This window comes from Metopolophium dirhodum, chromosome 3 (assembly GCF_019925205.1).
Source record: "Metopolophium dirhodum isolate CAU chromosome 3, ASM1992520v1, whole genome shotgun sequence".
Lineage (NCBI taxonomy): Eukaryota > Metazoa > Arthropoda > Insecta > Hemiptera > Aphididae > Metopolophium > Metopolophium dirhodum.
Window position 1 is genome coordinate 31,661,343 of NC_083562.1, and position 11,193 is coordinate 31,672,535.

The window sequence follows — 11,193 nt, forward strand, 5'->3', positions numbered from 1 at the left end:
CGTGCCTTCGTTATGCGTAAACATTGATGCGATTATATAAAACAAATTATATCGCGTGCATCATCATCAGTCTTCTCCGCGTTATTTTATGACGCATAAAATGGGTGTATTTTATCTAACCACGTTTTTTTTTTACAACATATCAATATCAAACTCGTAATAGTAACTTCCACGTGTGGATGTATAATCATTTACATTTATACTAACTAACGAAAAACGATTTCAACGTTAAAACGGTACACCTACTATCCAATAGTCAGACATAGTTATTATGACCAAACGCTAAAAATAAAGCAATAAATGATTTTTTTTTAACAACTTATAACTCGTTATATAACTCTTACCGGGCACTGTTCCATCAAAACATCTTTGGGGTATATTATATAGTAAGTAACTCCAGTGAGAGAAATAGACAGTATGTATAATATAATCTGATAATTTAATCTTTTATCTATGGATAATCATATAAATCAATTTATTGGGATTTCATTATTTTTGATACGACTAATCGTTCCAGTTAACTGAAAATATGAACAGTTTAGAAGACAGTTGTAGCATGTTGTAGTACAGTACTATACTACTGATAAACAAAATGGACGATTAAAATAAGAAATACGGTTTTATTATCTATATTAATCATATATACCGACTACAATATAGTAAATGTTAATATTAACTAACGTCTAACACTATATATTAAGAGTATTCGAACCCTTGAACTACCTACCGTATTATTGATTATTTTTCATATATGTTATATTATATTCTGCAGTAAGGCAAAATATGGACATAATGTAACCAATGTTCGGAAGTTCAGTTGTCTAACAGTCTAATACCTACAATCATCCTAAGAAATAAAATTGTATTGAAAATTAAAAATATTCATTATAGACGATGTAATAGTGATGTAGGATGTAACGTAATATAAAATAATATAATCATAATTCATAACGAATAAAACATTAAAACCTTAAAATAATAATAACAAAAATAAAATAAAATATAATATAATAATATATAATAAAAAATAATAACAATCAATTCGCGTTGTCAATTTGTTATTTGTATATTATAATATACTGTATACGAATACTCAAGTCATAATATTACAATAACCATAACCCATAACTAAGTGTTAGTAAATAAAATAGTAGTTCAACTAATATTTTTTTATGTCAAATTTCTAATATTTGTTTTTGAAATACTTTACGGACTATAATAATTTATATAATATATTAAACATTCGTATAATATTGAAAGTATACTACTAAAAATAAAAACCAATTTATTCACATTTATAATAATATTAATAATGACATACCTAATAATATATTAATATTATTGTATACTATTCTTAAATATATAATATTAAAACTAAAATAATAGATATATTAATAATTGATTGATGTTCAGTGTTCACTGTTCATAGAAACAAGATTTAAAAAATAAAAATAAAAATATATGAAATATATTATCTAAATCTTAACCATTTTAAAAACGTACATGTGTAATTTTTTAATATAAAAAAAAATAGGTAAGTACTTATATTAATCTAATCATAAATATTTTAATAACGTTTCTTATTTCAAATAGGCTAAACAAAACATCCCGTTATAAATACCTTACTTAAAACTCGTATTTAACCTTCCACGGGTTAAATGCATTCAGGTTTTAACGTAAAATAGGTAGGTTATACGTTACTCGTATTAGTAAAATAATTTTATAAATAACACACCTAAATATAAAAGTTTGTAGCTGTTGTATTTCAGTTGTTATTCCAAATCAAACAATGTACCTATAAAAAAAAATTCTATATTATCCTACATCTCTAAGATCCTATATCAAACTTAAGAGTGCGTAACACCCCAGGTGCGTTCTCTCTGGCTTACAAACGCATAACATAGTATTTTAAAATTGGAAATTACTTGTGCATTTTAAAATACTAATAACTTGAGATTAAATTTAAATTAATAAAAAAAAAAACATATGATACAGCTAAACGTGATCTGCTGAGCGTAAAATTTGGTATATGACACACTTGTACGACGGATACAACATGCGGGTATCACGTCCTCTAAACATTTTTCATAATGTTTAAATTGTTAATATTGAATAATTATCAAAACATGATCGAAATAAATATGGATATAATTTTAGTTTACAAATTACATTAGGTTTATTTTAAAAATATTATTGAATTGTTATTTGTTATAGTTATATGGATAGAAAAAAAATGTTATAATAGACTCTAGTAATATATTCTAGCATTCAGTATTTCTGTTATAACGGAAATGTACAATGAAAGTTTAATGCGATGGGATATTTAGGCTCAAATGGTTTACTGTATCTGAGCTACGTTTTTTTTAGACATAATAATGTAAAGAAATGTCTTTATAATAATATGGTCTTTGCCCTGAAATTATGCGTCTATTGGTGATAAAACCTTCGGTTCCATTCGTGTTCAGTCAGTAAGATACTAAATGACGTCCGTCGACCGTGTTGGTCCATTGTAAGACTTAAGAGAAACGGTTTTCTCTTACAGTCTTATTCGTTTATGAATTCGTTAGCTCAGCGCCATATTATACTAAAAACACGACACCTGCTTTAGCGACGTTGCCGCAGTACCCTTCACCGCTTCAGGCCGTAGGCAAGGTTACTTTGAAAATATTTGTAGGTCGCCGAAAACACACGGCAACGTCGTAATTTCATTATAAATATTAGCAGACGGCATATATATTTTATTGTTCGTAAGCGCATGCGCCAAGCGTGTTTTATAATATTTAAGTATAATAATAATAATAATCATATATAATAGGTAATATTGTAAATACAAATAAAATACGTGTATGCAATATGCTATTACTGCATTAGGCACATAACAATATTATACTACCATAATATTATTATATATATATAACATGTATTACACATTGACGATTTACACGTGTATGTATGTACTAAATAGTATAAATACAGACATACAATCTAAACGTCATGTATGAATGTATGAGTATGATACTATGATGTACCTATTATGAAAATATCTAAATATAAACTATAATAGTATGTATAAATAATATAATACGAAACTATCAACTACGCATAACACTTAATATTAGATAAGTATGAGAATGAGATGTCCAAGAAACTGCGTAATATTGATGAGTATTATGTAGATATTAATAAGTAAACTTTAAATTCTGATGATTTTAATTCTCGAGTGTAGTGTGCTATTATCGCTCAACTCAAAATCCAATGCACCAATAAACATTATAATTTTCAAAAAACTACGCAGTAACATCTCACATTTATTTGTTAATTATTAATACAAAATACAACAATATAAAACCTCAAAACTTGGTGTGATAAATGATAATACATTAATTTGTATTACGAATCAATATGAATTACTATAATGACTCTCGGGCGTCGACTATAGACTATAATACTAGCTGACCCGGCCACGCGTTGCTGTGGCTAAAGTTTTTGGTTATATTACATTATAGTCACGGAGTCCACTATGATTTTTCACACAGATGGTATTTGTAAAAAAATATGGTGATCTCCTTATTTGACTTTCTACTACTATAACCCTTTAGTACAATGAAATTTTGTACTAACAAAGACGAAAATGTTGATGTTGGTATACAAATTCACTGGATTGAGATTTGAAGGGGAAGTACGTTGAACACAATTAATTAAAATGTTCTTACACTTGATATTAAGCAGAAATCAATAGGTACAAAATAAAAACTTATCAGATTTATTATTTCCATTTAATTTTATAACAAATATAAGTATATTACAGTATAATACAGTAAATGACATGTGACGCACATTGAAATAATAAGTGAAAAGTCAAAAATAATTTTCAATGGAGGTTAAATAAAAATAATATAAAAATTTTTGTACAATTATTGAAAAAGTGTGGGGAGCTTTGTGCCATTTTCTCATTGATATATTAATTAACAAAAGTTTGTGATATTACTTACATGTATAAATTTAAATTATTGTTCCTGTGCTCCTACTGTGGCTATGTCTCGTTTTATTAATAGGTTATTACTTATTACGAACCTATGAGAAAATATATTTTTTTTTTATTTGTAGTTTATTAGTGGTTTTGGAAATCATAGAGCATAGTAAACTATTGAGTATGTCAAATGGTGCACAATATTTTTGGTTGTTGGCTGTATTAACAATTCATATCTACACGTATTATGGCGATAATTCTCGGAATAATTCATATCTACACGCCACCGGGCACCGACGATAAAACACATACAATAGAAAAATGGTCAGGTTACAGATAGATATTATCGTGGTCGGCCACGGAAAAACGAGAAATACACCATGTAATCATACAAATTTATTAAAAAGTTAATTAAAATATTTAATGTATTAAAAAATTTGAAATAAAAACTATCCTATCTTTTAAGTTGGACCAAATTACACGCGGTGTAAAAAATTTCATCAAAATCGGTTAAGTGGTTTAGGAGTCCATTGAGGACAAACATTGTGACACGAGATTTATATATATTAAGATGAAGTTTGGTAACTTATAACTATGAAAAATCAAATTACATAAAATTATAAGTTTAGAAAGAAAATAACATAATATGGTATAATTTACAAGTTTGCAACAAATTATTAATTACGTAAAACAATATTAATATTTAAGAGGACGTGATAACCTCATGTAGTCATGCGTTGTCTCCGTCTTACAAGTGCGTAACAAATTTTACGCTCAGCAGAACACGTGTAGGCGTGTAGCTCCGTTAGTTTAAAAATTAGAGTGAATTGACTTCCTATAAAATCATAAGGTAAGATTATAATTCAGGCAACCTCGTGGGCTTTTTATTATATTTTAATTTTACAGCGAGTTATGAGCACATTAAAATTGTAAATTGCTTGTACATCTTAAAATACTCAAACTAGTCAAACTCACTTTAAAATTAAAATATAATAGAAAAACCCATGAGGTTGCCTAGATAATAGTCTTACCTTTAAATTTTATATGAGGTCAATTCACTCTAATTTTTAAATTAACGAAGCTACAAGTTTTCTACTGAGCGTAAAATTTGATATGTTACGCACTTATAAGATGGAACAACACTTGCGGGTATCACGTCCTCATATAATAATATTAGTACATTGCAATACCTACTATAGTGAGTACCTATATCTAATGAGTAATGACTAATACAAATAATACAATACATAAAATAAAAAATGTTTACCTTTATGGTCAAGACAGAACTACAGAAATAGATTTACCAGTTAGAATTTAACCGGATAAAACTTTTTAATTATTAACAATTAACTATAAATTAATCAAACACGTAATAATATATTTTTTAATATTTGATAAAACACTTTGTTGTTTATAGTTCATTAAACATTGAAAATGTAAATTATATTATTTAAAAATATGATTTCTTGTTTTCCCTAAACTAGTAAACTCAGTAATCGCAATAGTAACTATAATGATATACAATAATAACTAATTTGTTTAAAAACTCAAAATAATGACATTTTTAGGTATTAAAACAAATTGATATATACCTACTAAGGAAGTATATTATTATATTTTATTATATTATTCATCATGTTGTATGAAAGATATTTATTATTTTTTTGTATGTTAGAAAAAATGTATAGTTATTAATTGTATTCTGCATATGTATTATATCAAAAATTTAGAAATGCATGCTTTATATAAAAATTAATTTAAGTGGATAAAATAAATTGTATGGCTGATATATTTTAATATTCGGTATTTACGATATACTTTTTTTGTAAATATATTCTTGAAAACTTGAAATATTTTTTTATTAGTAAAATAAAACTAATAAGGAAAACAATTGATATCCATTCGTCTCCAGAGATATTTGTGCGAATGGCAACGTTGCTCAAAATCGATCGTCAAAAGGAAATAACAACAGTGTTGGTGAACTATAAAAGGAAGGGTGAAGTCCACACAATTTTAATTCTAATTTATTGCGATTTGGGGTTTTAACTATTTATTGGATACTGTATACGCAACATTAAAATTCAATATCGTAACTTAATATTTGTAACTATTATTATCATTATATAAATAATAAATTAAGTATATCAAACCTGTCTATTTAGATTCTTCGTATATGTATAAATTTATAATGTATATTAATATTATTCATTGTAATTTGTACGAATAATCAAACTTTTCAATTAAATCAAATTAATTTTTTTAGTTTTTCATAATGGTAGGACGTACACAATTATTATTGTAATTTCTTATATTTTTTTTAATGTAGGTATTTCTTGTTGAAATATAAATTATAATACTATAAGCTATTTAAACTAAATTATTATAAATTATAATCTAAAACTTAAGTCTTCCACATTCAAACATGATATTATTTTATTAATTTGTAATAATTGTGCAATATTTGTTGTTGGTTAGTAATTGAAATAAATATTTTATTATAGTTACTGACTACTGTTGAAGTATTGTACTTTATAGATCTATGTTAAAGATAAATTATAAATTATGAAAGATGACATTCATCATTCAGCAAAATAATAAAATTATATAAACCTTGCAAATAATTAATAAATGGTAGCTAAATATAATTTATATAATATATTATAATATTTTTGTATATTGTTTTTAATCTTGAAAATTATTGATTACTCTTGTCTCTTGTATTTAGGATTAACAGAAATAGCATAATAATTAATATTTATAATTAAAATTATGGACAAAGAAATTTGGCAGGTTATAAACACTTTTTCATTACAATATACAATTATTAACATTTCTGCCCTAGGCTAATTTATATAAAATGATGGTTTTAAATTATAATAGAAAATTAGAAAGTGGAGTATGGAAGTACTATTATGCCTTATAAAAATACTATAACTTGACATAATGTGTAGGAATAAAATGTAATTAAAATTGTCAAAGACAGCGAGATAAATATGTATTTATTTATCAACGTCATTTTATTTTTAGAGGTTCTGTACAGCATTGTTTATTATATAAATAAGACGTCTATATTCTGTACAATTGCTCTGGCAGGCGGGTTGGGCAACGTTGTCAAGTTGAGAACCGCGAAATACCACCTCTTTTTCTGTTTGATTACAAACTATCGTATACAATTTTTATAATAATAGAATAGAAATATAGGTTCAAGGTAAAAATTAGGTATGAACATTGAAAAGTATCAGACATCAGTATGGCGTAATGTAAATTGTAATGAGTTATGACTGTTATGTTTGGTTTTTGAAGGATATCTACTGAAGAAAAAATATCATGCCATGTGCATTTTATAGTTTTTAGAAGATTAATGATCGTCGAAATATCGAAGCATCGGCGCAAGAGGAGTGAATTAAATGATAATATCGAGTTTAAATAATTTTATGAAAATAAAAATGAATAATTTTACAAAATATTTAACTAAATGATACATTTTATAATATTGTACTATTATGTATTTAATTATTAAATAATTATTATAATTTAAATTATTTTTTGCCCATTAAATTAATACATTAAAATATAATGCATTTGTTATCTTTTTATTTTGCTATGAATTTATGATGTTATTTATATAAATTATAATTATTTTATATATTATATTTTTATTATTTTTTTAATAATTAATAATTTGAAGTTAATATTTCAATATTGAATGTAAATATTATCTTGAAGAAATGAAGAATAATTATAAAAATTATAATATTTACTTCATTGTATATTATGCATTTAAACTTATTTTAAATTTTTTATTAATTATACCTAACCTAACCGAAACAATTCTTATATTGAGGTATATGGTTTTATTTGACTGACTATTTTTACAGAACCAGCTTTCCTAAAACATGCATCTAACTTAATTCTCAAATGTATATTTTTATATAAATGTCATAGGTGCGTATTATTTTATAGTATTTATTATTTAATTATCAATACCTAATCAAAATTGAGAATATGTAAGACCATTGTAATTATTTTATTGAAGAATGATAGAATCAATAATCAATATAATAATAATATGACACAATTTAAAAACGTAAAAAATATGTAATTTTTACTATATCCAAATAATAACTAGCTTATGATCGTATCGCAGTATGAAGTATACAATCGGTACAAGTCAATATTGTAATATAATTTTTTCTATAATCGGAATTTTAAAATGTTTATGTACAATTATTATTTTTATTCTACCTAGTGGCTAGTACCTATATATACGTCAGATAGGCGCACAAATGCACAATAGGCGGTTGTAGGCACTAGGCCGTCTCACACATACACTCAATGACTAGTGGATGGTGGAAGTGGGTGTCGGTCTTGGCCGTGTCATTATCACTTCAAGGAATAATAAATGTGTGCGTTAAATTATATTATTATTATTATTATTATTATAATGATGTAACAATATTTATTTGTGTTATAGAATGGCGCGGAGGGGGTCGGTGTGTGAGTTAGTACGAAGTGTGACGAGAGTACGAGACATCGTCGTCGACGATTGTCGGGCGGCTGGTGGGCGAGCGGTCGGACGGTGGTTGTTCGCGGCGCACGGGCAGAGGGGTCACGTTATTTCGACGCGCAACTGGATTATAACGCATACATGCGGGCGGCATGTAAGCAATGAGCAATGCGGCAACGTCGCACCCTCCTCTCGCGGGAGCCCGACCCACGCCACGACCCGGCCACGGCCGTGGCGCAGCAGCGGATACCGTGCGCGCGATCAACGGTCGGCCGCCGTCCCCCGTCCGCGCGCGCGGCAGTCCAATTCGAGACCAGCCGTACCCATGCGACGACGGCGTGCGCGTTGTCACCCCGCACCGCACCGCACCGCATTACTCGAAACAACGGAACGAGTGAACGACGCCCGCCGCCCGGGAACGCCGACCCGCAGAAGCGTCCCACCGAAACACTAGCGCGCAGCCCACAAACCCAATCTTTTTTCTGTATGATATAGGTACAATAATATTATAAAAATAATAATAATAATAACGTACGACCGTGCGCACACTGCACGCACACGCTCACGTCACGGGGGCGCGTGCGCACACACGTTACGCGATTGCCCGGCGAAAACGGTCGGTGACGGGGAAAATTCCCTCGCCGAAGTGGGAATGCAGTTCAACGACTGTGCGCGGCTGGCTGACCCGGCGCCGAGTATACAAACCGTGACTAGGATAATGCATTTTTATCGACCCGCCCGCGGCTGCCGGACCGTTCGGATTTATTTCCCGTGCCCCGTATGTCTGACAGGATCGGAAACATCCATGTCACTGTCTTGCCATCCTGTCATTGTCGACACGACCGACTTGGAACTATAATAATTAATAATATTATAATATTGGGAAAACGCGTTTCTCTGGTCGGCTTATACGTTCTTATATAGATGTACAGAAATTCCAGAAATTTATAATAAATTCACAATGTATGGGTCCTTATTGGTTTTTTTTGCTAAAATTTATAACAAGAGTTCATGGATAACTTCCCCACCGGCTAGTCATTCAATTAGGTTATTACTTATTAGTTATTACCAATTCAAATATATAATATTTTAAAATACAATCCTTATTTAATAGTTGCGGTGAGAGTATAATATAAAATATGTTATCATATATTATTATATTCACCCACGTGAAAAATCAAAAAACAAATTAAAAATTACTTCTCTAAAGTCTAAAGTATTGTCTGCAGATCCTACGAGTGTACGACATTTGCTATTGAATTATATATTTTAATATGTTCGTAAAAAAACAACCTAACCCGTTGCTTATTTTAAAACGGAAGGTATAAAATAAGTTTATAGTGTATGAATGTACTTATGAGCTAGGGCTATGGCTATATCTTTATACGTATTCATACATTGTCAGTAATCACTTATCAAATATATTTTAAAAATCAAAGACCAAAGTTATAATTAATTGAGTAGGTTCCTAAAGTTGAAATTTAAAGCTAAAAGTAATTAATTAAAGTATAGATGATGTGTTTTAATTAAGTAGGTACGTATAAGCCAGATAATATACATAATATTAAATTCGGTGATTTTTATCATATTGTTAAGGTACAAAAGCACAAATACAATTTTTTGTCACGCCTGCACCGAAAGTTTGGTTTTCGATAGCGGTTGAAGCGTTGGAAAGCGTAATTTTTCCGTCCAGCGGGCGGTAAAGTGGAATTCCCAAAAAGTGCCGACTTTGGTTTTTTTCATGAAATACTGTTGTCGTAGAATTATAGTCTAGTAACTAGTTGTTGCATAGATCCCTGCATTACCTCTACCGTGATCGATTAATGTAGAGGCGTGACAAACAATAGTATGTGTGGCTCGTGCGGGAAGGCAATTTCAGTCTTGGGCAAAATGCGGCCCTCGCCTGCGGCTTGTGCCGCACACGTCGCCCGGGACTGAAATTGCTCACTTCCCGCCCTTGCCACAAAATATACTATTTTGTCACGCCTGCACCGAAAGTTTAGTTTTCGATGAGGGTTGAAGCGTTGGAAAGCGACGTTTTTCCGTCCAGCTGGTGGTAAAGTGGGAATCCCCAAAAGTACCGGGCGGTAAAATGGAAATCCCCAAGAGTACTGAGCTCAGATGTCGTCACGCGTATTCTCTGAACAAACAGACACTAAAATCTATACTGCGGTCCTCATAAAACATAAACTTTTGGTTACATCTTATATTTATGTTATAACGTCCTTGCATGACGCGTAAACATTTTTCTTTCATGAAATTGTTTTCGTATAATAATTTGGTTGTTGCATAGATCCCCGCATAATGCATTACCTATGCCTTGATTACATTTTTTTATTCTTATTTTATTTTAATATAATAATTATTATTTATACTGAAATCTATACCGTACGGTCCTTACAAAACATAAACTTTTGGTTACATCTTATATTCATATTATAACCTCCGCGCATGACGCTTAAAATAAATAAAACCAAATCGGTTCTTTCATGAAATATTGTTTTCGTAGAATAGTCTGGTTGTTGCATAGATCCTAGCCTGAATTACCTTTGCCGTGATGGCGTGATCAATGAACGCAGAGGCGTGACAAAAAATAATATGTGTGGCTCGTGCGGGAAGGCAATTTCAGTCTTTGGCGAAATGCGGCCCTCGCCTACGGCACACGTCGCCCGCGACTGAAATAGCTCACTTCCCGCCCATGCCACACAATATACTA